General features: G+C 42.8%; 2 pseudogenes; one reads left to right on the top strand and one right to left on the bottom strand.

The window, feature by feature from the left end:
• Positions 1–4,754: 4,754 nt before the first annotated feature.
• Positions 4,755–5,514, bottom strand: LOC113889257 (annotated as a pseudogene).
• Positions 5,515–7,848: 2,334 nt separating this feature from the next.
• On the top strand, positions 7,849–10,234 carry LOC113889256 (annotated as a pseudogene).

The following is a 10,234-nucleotide window of genomic DNA, read 5'->3' as shown; positions in this document are numbered from 1 at the left end:
GAAAAATGACATTTAAAAATGATACCATTGACAATAACATAAAATGTCTACTACTGAGAAAGTCATAGCCAGAGTGCCTAAGAAGACGTGGCAATTAAAGGTAATGGGGCATCCTAAATGACATCCCAGGATAGAAAAAGAACATTAGGTAAAAAACTAAGGAGATCTGGGAATTCCCGGAGATCTAGTGGTTGGGACTCTATGCTTTCAGGGCAGGAGGCCCGAGTTCCAGCCCTGGTCAGAGAACTAAGATCCCACAAGTCTCAAACCAAAAAATAAATAAATAAAAATGCTACAACCAGAGTGTGTGTGTGTGTGTGGGGGGGAGGGGGGGGGGCATGGGGGAGAGGCATTAAGGAGTTCTTAATAAAGTGGAGACTAGGTAATTTTAATTAATTAATTTATGACTGGACTGGCTCTTTGTTGCAGCAGGTGGGCTTTCTCTAGTTGGAGCAAGCGTGGGCTGATCTCTAGTTGAGGTGCTCAGGCTTCTCACTGTGGAGCTTTCTCTTGCTGCAGAGCACAGACTCTAGGGCATGGGCTCAGTAGTTGGGGTGCACAGGCTTAGTTGCCTCACAGCACAGGTAATCCTCCCTGGCCGGGGATGGAACCCATGTCCCCTGCATTGGCAGGTGGATTCTTAACCACTGGCCCACCAGGGAAGTCCCAGACTTTAATCCTTTTGAATGTAGCATTGACAGGCAAATTACCTTCACTTTTGGCCTCTAAGGACAAGTCTATAATTGAAATTTGATCCAAACTAGATGGCCAAAACTAATGAAGAATAGAAGCTTTCTCTGTTACATTCAGATTATCTCTTTTTTTCATCTTGATCATCCATAAGGATTAAGCAATTTGCCAACTAATTCTTCTTCTGAGAAAGCAAAAGACATGTAAGCATGTGATGAGGTGGTCAGCATCAGTGAGAAGGGAATCCAGAGTCTACAATAGGGGACTGCCAAGGCCACCGCCTACTGAGACTGACACTGTCATATAGTGACAAATATTTATCAAATGTTTCTTAACTACTTCATAAACCAAAGAAGCAAATGCTGCCAATTTATTGAACTATTTTTACAATGTCTCTCAATAAACTTTTGCTACTGGCTTGATTATATATTCTTCACATTCTTTTTTGAGTTTTTTCCCCAACATATTTATTATTTACTGTTGTTGCAAGAATGAAAGAAAGAGTTTTTTTCATTACATTTTCTACTTTTTAATGGACTGGGTTTTCCTTGCATTTTCACACACAAACACATAACAAAATAATTTTGATTTTTAATCTGGCTAACTTTACAAATGCCATATCTAAAAGTATTTGGTTGGATTTTCAAATTTTTAAATAATGTATATTGTCTGCAAATAAAAATTTTAAAGGATTGAAAACGTCAAGGGTGATGTTCATATAGAGCAACTGCTACTTGGTGTCTAAATTGTAAATTAAAAACATTTTGTAGCATAGTTGAAATATGCATAGCCTATGATCTAGTAACTGCAGCAATCAGCCTGGAAAAAAAATCAAGTGCCTATGCATCAGGATATAAGTAAAGAATACTTATACCAGCATTATTGATAACAGTACCAAACACGAAATGACGTAAAATCCCTTAAAATGGCGTAAATAAATAAGTTGTTGTCTAGGCTTATAATAGGGTTGTTAATAACAAGATGTAAGAAGCACAATAAATGCACAAACATAGTAGTGAGTAAGAGAAACTCAACTCAAAAGAAAACCAACCATTTGTATAAGTGTATACAAATTTTAAAAATGGGCCAACCTAACTGGAGACATTTTGCTTGGCAACCTAGAGAGCTCCTGTGAAGCTTCAGGACCACAATGGAGAGTCTGTCTCCAGCTTGAGGGAAGAGCGTGTCTTCCCACCTTCCAGCTGCGGCCTCACTCTCGCCCTCTCTCAGCACCTGAGGCTGACTCTGCCCAGGCTGGGGTTGCCCTGTGCTCACAGCCAACAACTGGTGGTAGGCCCAGAGCCCCTGCTCAGGCCTCCCACCTGGTGTGGAGAGGGACAATATGCAGAGAGATCTAAGTGCCCCTGGTTGCAGTATTCTTTCTTCCCTTTTCTCACACCCTGGACATCTTGTCACAGGCCTTGGATAGACTCATTGTGCACTTTTTTTCTAGCTCACTTCAGAATGCAGCTGGAACCAGGTACTTGGCTGAAGGCCTCTCTGCCTAGCTCTCCTAACTCCTCCAGAACATACCCAACCAGAGGATCCCACACTGTGCTCCCCTGTCACTCTCAGAATGCGCCCATCAGAGGGTCGATGGCCCAGGAACAGGCAGGAGCAGCCCAGGCCTTGTTGTCACTGTTTGCTGCCAGGACCCGCTGCTGCTGGACACTCAGACCTGCCCTTTCAGAACATGCTCGTCTGCATCAAGCCTGCATTTACTTCAGATCCCAGGCCGTTCTCTGAGCTGGACGTTAATCCTCAGAATCACTACCAGGGGTGCAGTGAGTCAGGCTAACCCAAGGTTGAGAAAATGGTTAAAAGGACAACACATTGACTGCAGCTGCTGAACAAGCCTCAGAGGCCGCCCTCAGCTGACATGTGAGCAAGTCCCACTGTGTGGGTTCTGGGTTAGTTTCCTGTCTCTGAGGCAGTTTCTGAATCTTCCTTAAAGTGAAACAGCCCAAAGCAAAGCCATCTACATACTCAAATCCGACAAGTGACTTGAGTTTTGTTACATCATCAGAGATTGTGTAATGAACCACAGAAGGCAAAAATAGCAACAAAGTTGATGCAACAAGTGAAAAGGAAAGTAAATGCAAGCTGCCAAAACGGGATTTCAGGATCCAGCCTGGGAATCCCCTCTGGCGTGGCCTCCTGGCTGAGTTGAGTGCACAGAGCAGAGTATCGTCCTGACTGCCTGCCAGACGCCTGTGGCTTCCTGGCTGAAACTCTGAGCTCCTAAACTCCAGGGAAAACAAAGAATCCAGTGAGGGTGGGGGTGAGTCCTTATAGACAGCTGGCCTGTGTGCCAGGTAGGAATGTTTCCGTCTAGAACTCTGGGTATTGTTGCAACAGGCTTGGCCTCGTCATCCCAGTGAATGGCTATTTCCCCTCTCACTGAGTGGTGGGTGAGCTGCAGGAATCTGTCTCTGAACAGCTCTCTGGGAACTGCCTCATCTTCCTGAGCACAGACCCGGAACATCAGGAAATAATCTTCTAACCAGATTCAAACCCAAGGCATTAATACGTAAGGATCACTTAGGAAGTGTCTGGTACCATTGTGAGCATGTGCTATAAATTAAGGCAATTAATCTTACCACACTTTCAAGATAAGCCTTTATGATTATCTTAGTTTTGCATTTAAGACATAATGCAGCAATTTATAACTAGGCAATCTATTTTTATGTATAAATGAAAAATCTCAAAGATCTATTTGCAAGGAAATATAAATAAATGAGAAACTGAAGTATATGAAAAATGGATATTTATGTGATATACATTAGTATGTCCATATGTATAGATTTATTAACTACATATAAAAATGTCTGGAAGGATACCCATTAAATTGTTAACAGTATAGGATTAGGATGCATCCTCCTAGAAGTCAAGGGTATGCATTCCTTTGTATGAGTTATTTAAAAGTTTAGCGATGATGTGTGTTTAATATATATAAATAAGTTTAAGAAACCCTTTTACTTCTTTAGAGTCACATGGCAGCTACCAGGTCTCACATCTCTTAGCTGTCTCTGCAATCCCCAGGCTGCCTTTTTCTTCTTGCCTACATTTGAACAATTTAGGAAGACTCTCTTCTCAGGAGTGGCCAAGTGTAGAAAACTTACTCTCCCTTCCACATCCTACTCCAGGATCCTACATTCCACATATGCAGATTGACGGCCTATGATGTATGTGCTGCTGCTAAGTTGCTTCAGTCGTGTCCGACTCCGTGCGACCCCAAAGACGGCAGCCCACCAGGCTTCCGCGTAGCTGGGATTCTCCGGGCAAGAGTACTAGAGTGGGTTGCCATTTCCTTCTCCAATGTATAAAAATGAAAAGTGAAAGTGAAGTCGCTCAGTGGTGTCTGACTCTTAGCGACCCCAAGGACTGCACCTACCAGGCTCCCCCATTACTGGGATTCTCCAGGCAAGAGTCCTGGAGTGGATCGCCAGTGCCTTCTCCGCATGATGTATGTGGTTCTCCACTAATCCTTGAAGGCGCTCCGATTCTTACAGGCCCCCAGCAGGAAACTGTGTCCATGACCTGGGCTTTTCTCCACTCATCTCCCTCCCACCTCTGATCTATGTCTCAAGAATCACATTCAATCCCTCCTCACATTGTCCATTGTTCTTTCTATGACCCAGGGTGGGTAACCCCATTCCCTTTTTATTCAGGTGACTTCAGTATAGGTTTATCTTGTAGGATCAGGCTTTGGGTTAGATTTTATTCAAAGATATGTGCAAGTCAATTTGTTTTTTCAAATAACTTTCATTTTCTCAAGTGAAAAACAAGAGTAGTCATAAAAAATATAGTACAAAGCAAATATCTTATGAATGATAAAGATTTAAATGCTATGAACAGAGTAAATATTTCCAATAATTTAGATAATAAATAAATATTACAACTTTTTAAGATATGAAAAATGAGTTCTTAAATCTGTTTTAAACAGTTATGGTAACAAAACATTTAACATACATTTAAATAATCCCATATATTAGCTATTACTTATATGTCATCTGACACAAAACTAGAGTTAAAGTTGCACTTTGAGTCTTAGAAATAGCCATTTAGTTGACCAGATGAACCGTTTTCACATTCAACACCTTCTTTATTTCCTGAGTTTCCAATGAGCTCATGGCAAAGACCAAGCACCTTCTGATTTCCACGCTGACAACCTCCCAGGCACAGTGGCTGTATCTTTCTCTTTGAGATACACACTGATTCGCTGGAAGTAACTCTTCACAGCCAATCTGGAGTTCTCACTCCCTAGAGGTGACTGTTCCAGTGTCCTTCCCTCCCTCAGACACGTGTCCAGGTCCTCCAACTGCTGATCAAGTCCCACGAGGAATCTGTCCAGGAGGCTCTTGTCCCGACCTGCAGAAGAGCCCGTGGTGCTGAAGAGCTGGAAGGTCTGCTGGAGCAACTCGTGCACAACAGCTGTGGCTTCTGTCTTCTCAAGCTGGTCCCATGCACCAGGGTCTGAGGAAATCTGAAGTCAGTCCTGTCCCTCAGACAGGACACAATGGGCACTCTCTCCATCTGACTCCAACGTGTGAAACTTTCCAGATTGCCGTGGCTCGAAGGCAGCTCACAGCCCAGGGAGCACGTGGGGCTGCAGCAGAGCATCACCAGGGCCAGCAGCACAGTGACGGGGAGGGCCATTGGGACGCTGGGGGCTCTCAGGACTGCATGCAGGGGAGGTGTAGGCAAGTTCTGAGGGCTTGGGGTGATGGGTGGCTCTTAAAGAGTGAGTAGAGAAACTTTCATTTTCTGGGTTTTTCCAGTTTGCCCTTTCCTTTCTTTTTCTACTCTTTGTAATGAAATCAATACAAGCGATAATTTTTGCCATGAGTGCGTACGTGGGGGACATCAAATCATGCGTGCCACTGTGGTTGATAGCTACACAGCCGTATATTATGCTTCTCACACCTTCTTAGTTGTTCCTGGGAGAAGAGTCTCGTCAATGTCAGAGAAAGACGAAATATTCATACAAAACATGGCTTTTCCAGGTCACCAAGAAATGCTCAGTACAGAAAGAGCTTATGAGAGAAGCTATTGATTTTCTCATGTTTTCCTCATTTACCCTTTTCTCCCTTCTTTAAAAAATTTCAGTTGTGATTGTACCTTTACAATATCACCTGAGTAGGCCTTAAGCTCCCTGGAGACATTATAGGGAACAATATCATTGATATCATTTGTTTAAAATGAGTTATTTTGCAACTATAATTCACAAGGCACTTTTTAAGGTGCTGGTTGTCCTAAAACATTCATGTTTGCCTGGGTTTATTTCTCTTTCACCTCTACCACTATGATATTTCACAGGATACTTTGCTTCAGTCTTTGTGAGATAATACAGATAATCTCATCTCCTTAAATATTTCCCTGGAAGTGATAATCTACCATACACTCAGGGATACTGAGGTTGCAATTACATTCAATCCTTGTAATGGCATGTCTTTACCAATTCTATAAGGTACAGATAATTTGTAATTATATTAATGACAGAAATTTTTACATGCAACCTCTCAGCAAAGTGTTTTTAATAAACATGACAGTCGTCTTCACACCTTCCTTATGAGATAATTACTCTAATTATTGACATGTTTGCAAATAAGGAAACTGAAACTCAGAGAGAGTACTTAACTTGCTAACAGGATTAACTGCATAAGTGGTACTTGAGCACTCTACTCTTCAGCCTCCACTTGATTCCTCATTAACCTTAAGCATTCTCCTTTAGCTACATCGTGCACAGTTGTAATTAAGTAATGCATCTAATTATGTAACATTTGACCGCCCTGATAGATTGTAAGCTCCCTAAAGGCAGTAATGGCACATGTGGGGAATCCAGGAAGGTGTCTGTCCAGAGAAAGTGCACAGAGGGTCTCTGTCCCAATGTTGTTGGTCACTAAGGCATGTCCAACCTGTCATCTATCTCTCAGAGTTTGCTAAAATTCATGTTCATTGAGTCAATCCAATGCAATCGAATCATCTCATCCTCTGTTGTCCCCTTCTTGTCCTGCCCTCAATCTTTCCCAGCATCAGGGTCTTTTCCAGAGTGGGCTCTTCCCATCAGGCGGCCCAAGTATCAGAGCTTCAGTTCTGTCCCAGGACTAGTTCTAAGAGAACTATACACACCAAAGTTTGAGTAGACCTAGTATTTGACGGCATGGCACCCCACTCCAGTATTCTTGCCTGGAAAATCCCATGGATGGAGGAGCCTGGTAGGCTGAAGTCCATGGCGTCTCTAGAGAGTCGGACACGACTGAGCGACTTCACTTTCACTTTTCACTTCATGCATTGGACAAGGAAATGGCAACCCACTCCAGTGTTCTTGCCTGAGAATCCCAGGGACGGGGAGCCTGGTGGGCTGCCGTCTATGGGGTCGCACAGAGTCGGACACGACTGAAGCGTGCAGTAGTAGCAGCAGCAGTAGCAGAATTTGAAGACTGTTTCAGAAAATGATAATCTTCTGAAAACAAAGATAGTAAGAGTAAATCTAATGGATTTTTTAACTTTCTGGATAATTTCTCAAAATATTATCTCAGGTAGAAACAGAGACTCTCAGAGTTGTTGTGTAGTTGCCATAATTGGCCAGGCTCCTCTGTAGATCTCAACAAAACACCACTTGAAATATAGGATTGGAACTTATCAGGTGCAAAGGGAACTGTGTACTCAGCTGTCATCTACTGACTGTCATGTCCCTGGAATGAGCGATGGCACTTTTGTGACAATGACGAATAGGAACTGGAAAGGAAGACCTTACTAAGTCTTCCTCTAAAATAGGAAGCACATTGTCAGAGCAGACAGCTCGGTCCGGTGCATGAGACAGTGGACATGGGGGCAAGACTCCTGGGTTGATGTCACAGCTGCAGCCTGCACTGCCTGTGTGACCTTCGGCACTACGGTTGTCTCCTCTTATATGGAACTGATGATCATATAAGTTTCTCTGGATTTTTCTGAAGATTGTAGGACATAACGTACTTCTGACAATGCTTGGACACATAAGATTTCGGTATCTGTTAACTGTTCCCACGAGGCAGAAAATTCACACATCCAACTATGGAAACGGGATAGAATTTCCCTGAGATGACCTGCTTCCCTTCCCTTAATGCTCAGCTTACTGGTCACATTATAACATCTAATCTCATCTCTTGCGTGAACATGATGTGCTGTCCAAACACTACATCTAGTAGCTTCCAGCTCATAGCTGACCCCTCACACATGAATAAAATGACCGTCCAGTCTGTACCCCTGTCTCTTTTCAGGGTAAGTTAATAGGTTTACATCCTCAGAATCCATTACCATCCACGAAGAGTGAGAAATGTAAACAGACAATAAAGATAAATAAGTAGACACTGGGAGTTAGCAAAGCCGTCCACTATCCTTTTAGGTAACACTGTGCCTAAGAGCCTGCTACCCTCCCCTGGCTCTGTCTGCAGCTAAACTATTTCACATAAGCTATTCTGAAATCTGTCACACTGTAGAGCTCTTCATCCCTGTTTGTGTAGTTAAGTGACATTTGTCATTTGGACAGAGAAGTCACTACAGTTTATTCATTACATCATTTACTTTACCTTTGTGGGTTACTTCTTCATTCACTGCTTACTTTTACTTTCTAGGAATGTTCAATGAGTGGAAAGTTTTTATCTCTGAAAATCGCTGAGGAAATACATTAACTTTCTATTCATTTACATTTCTGTTCCTGTTTTTGCCATAAACCTCAAAGTGGAAATCGAAAAGATTGTAGGAGCATTAGCACAGCTTTTACAAACTGAATTACAAATGTCAAAGAAGAGGTAGCAATATGAAAACCGTATAAAAGGAGCTAATAAAAAAGTGGGTTGCTTGGACATGGCAAGGACAATGGCCTGGGATAAAAAAGGGACATTCTAACCACTTGAACACTTGGACAGGAGTGGTGGTTACACTTTACTTTCATGAGAGTGACTTTGGAGGATTCATCATCTTGGTTATAGGCTTAGTTTGTAACCAGGAAGGGTTAATTTTGAATTTACACTGGATCTGCTTCTGTGACTTCAATTGTTTTTGTCCCAGAAATTCACATTTGGGAAGGCCAGAATCACAGATCGATATGACATCTTTGTTTGTTGACATGACATGAGATATTCCATTTCACACCACCCATGAAATGACTATCAGGAAGTACAACTAACACATCCGCCTACCTGAGGCTTGCTGGCTGTTCTGGAGATATTTTCAGGAATTAAACGTCCTTTACTTTGTTTCCTCACCTCCTCCCATGTCTGATTCATAAAAGAGTCTGACACCCAGGACCCCCACAAGACGGTTATTTTGAGGCACTAGCCTTTCCTCTTCTCAGTCAGCCAGTTCCCGAATAAAGTCCTTTCCTGCTCCCAACACCTCGTCTTGGATTCATTGATTTGCCCTGCTGCAAGCAGAGCAACTTGGACTCTGTAACAAGCTCAGCATTTGATTGGCACATAATAAATGTTTAGTAATTTCCTCAATTATGGAGAGTAAAATACAACCAAAATTGACAAATTAAAGTTCTGCTGAGGAGAATAAGGTGAGATCCATGCATATAAAGCTCAGATATTTTTCACATCTGATCAAGTCTTTCAAGAGGAATATGCAGAAGCAGCAAAAGAAGTTTGAAAAAGAAGTCTAACAAAGTTTCCTTAAAAGTTGATCTTAGCATCAGGAAGAAAGATCCAATACCTCTTAATATATCATTAGTTCCAAGTTACTGACATAATAAGCATTCCATGGAATTAGAACATCTACGTTTTTAATGAATACATTTTACTTCAATGTAAGGATACAGAAGAGCAGAAAGTCATGACAGATTTCCAGGCTGTTGAAGTGAAAGGCAAGCCCAAAATTGAGGTAGTACATGTATCTTGGGTAAACTCAGAATATGAACATTTTGGATTTAATATTTAAGAGGCACACAACAGAAGATCCTTAGATGAAGATGAAAGCAATGCTCACAATCGCTCATCTCAACTGGAATGCTTCCTTGAGGAATTGACCAATGGTCTTCATCTCCTCAATGATGATACTGATGATGCTTCATCTCTAACCCCATCTCTTCCTCTGAATCCATGAACTGCCTCAGAGCCTTGACTTGGAAAAGCAGGAGACCTTCACATTTGCATCAACATAAACACATCTCTCTCTTTCCTGTCTGGGCCTACAGGAAAGACTTCAGATTCCCTCAGGAGCAGGTGAGTGGCGGCCAGCTCCAGAGGCCCAGGCCTTTCTGTTGCTCCACGAGATGCTCCAGCAGAGCTTCAACCTCTTCCCACACAGACACGCCTCTGCTGCCTGGGACACCACCCTCCTGGAGCAGCTCTGCACTGGACTCCATCAGCAGCTGGGACGACCTTGACGCCTGCCTGGGGCAGGTGATGGAAGAGGAAGACCCTGCCCTGGGAAGGACGGCCCCACACTGGCCGTGAAGAGGTACTTCCAGGGCATTCATGTCTACCTGAAAGAGAATGAACACAGTGACTGGGGCTGGGAAACTGTCAGAGTGGAAATCACGAGGCACTTTCTGTGTTAA

The sequence above is a fragment of the Bos indicus x Bos taurus genome, unplaced genomic scaffold, assembly GCF_003369695.1.
Source record: "Bos indicus x Bos taurus breed Angus x Brahman F1 hybrid unplaced genomic scaffold, Bos_hybrid_MaternalHap_v2.0 tig00011652_arrow_arrow_obj, whole genome shotgun sequence".
NCBI lineage: Eukaryota > Metazoa > Chordata > Mammalia > Artiodactyla > Bovidae > Bos > Bos indicus x Bos taurus.
Note: the sequence above shows the minus strand (reverse complement) of the source record. Positions and strands in the feature narration are given on the sequence as shown.